The sequence below is a fragment of the Rhagoletis pomonella genome, unplaced genomic scaffold, assembly GCF_013731165.1.
Source record: "Rhagoletis pomonella isolate Grant_MI unplaced genomic scaffold, Rhpom_1.0 Rhpom_scaffold_00010, whole genome shotgun sequence".
Classification (NCBI taxonomy): Eukaryota; Metazoa; Arthropoda; class Insecta; order Diptera; family Tephritidae; genus Rhagoletis; species Rhagoletis pomonella.
Window position 1 is genome coordinate 18,928,511 of NW_023458564.1, and position 1,208 is coordinate 18,929,718.

A 1,208-nucleotide genomic window follows, 5' to 3' on the forward strand; every position below is an offset into this window, starting at 1 on the left:
GTTGCTGAAATTCTTAAAATTTATATTTATTTTATAATTTGCAAGTATCGTACGCTTTTTTTATGCTGTTTCAGCTTTAATTTCCAGTTCACTCCTCATTACCGCCAAGCAATATTATGTGTATACATGGTTATAAGCTGTCAAAATTTTACCTAGCCCCATTAGCTAGGTAAAATTTTGACGTTCGTATTCACCACGAGAAGTGTCAAATTTTTACTTTGATCCGTCAAAATTTTCTATTTTCTATCAATTGTTACAGGGCCTAAGAAGTACCGCGACGAAAATCTAAATGCGCCATCAACACCCATGAACGAAAGACACAAGATCACGCCTTCCCAAAAGAAATAAAGTTATTTTATAGCTGTTGAAATCTCGACGCCATCTTTGTTGTAAGAAGTAAACAAAAAAAAAAACGCGTAATTGTTGAACGCATGAATAATCATTTTTATTATGCAAATTCTTCTATAAATCATGTCGTTGTGTTAAATTATTCTTTACCTTATGTGTGCACACGTTGTCACAAGCGAAAGTTAAGAAAATTGCAGTAAAAAGCCACCACCAAATTATAAGCAAAACAAATGTAAACAAACGGCTAATGTCAAAGTCGCCCAACTTTTTTCCTAAATGAGATTATAACGGGCTACTAAGAAGAAGGCGTGATCTTGTATTTTTGGTTCATGATCAACACCACCTTGAATAAATTCGCCTTGCGTTTAACTTTTGCGTTCAACTCACGTAGGGTTGCACGAAAAAAAAGTTGAATGCCGTTGGCTGGCGACCAACTCTGTTGAAAGCAAGGCGCATCCATACAAGGTGGTGTTGATTGCATATAAGTAAAAGTCCCGTGTATTTTGTTATTGCTTTTTGGTACAGGAGGATGTCAAAACGAAAGGGAATAGGAGATAATTTTCATCATTTTCTTTTGTTGACATCCTAAAGTTGCGCCGCTTCGTCTTGGATGACATTCTCCTGTACTAGTGTAGAGACAAAAATATCCAACCAGCTGATCAATCAACACCACCTTGTATTGATGCACCTTGGTTGAAAGCGATTAGTTGAAAGGCCGTTCGACAAAGTAGAATGCAAAGTTGAACAATGCAGAGGCCCTTTTATGGCGAATATTTTGATAATTTTTTATATTTTGATATTTTTAACAATTAATATTGTGGCGAATACTGCGGCAACACAAAGCGAACAACGAGAAATAG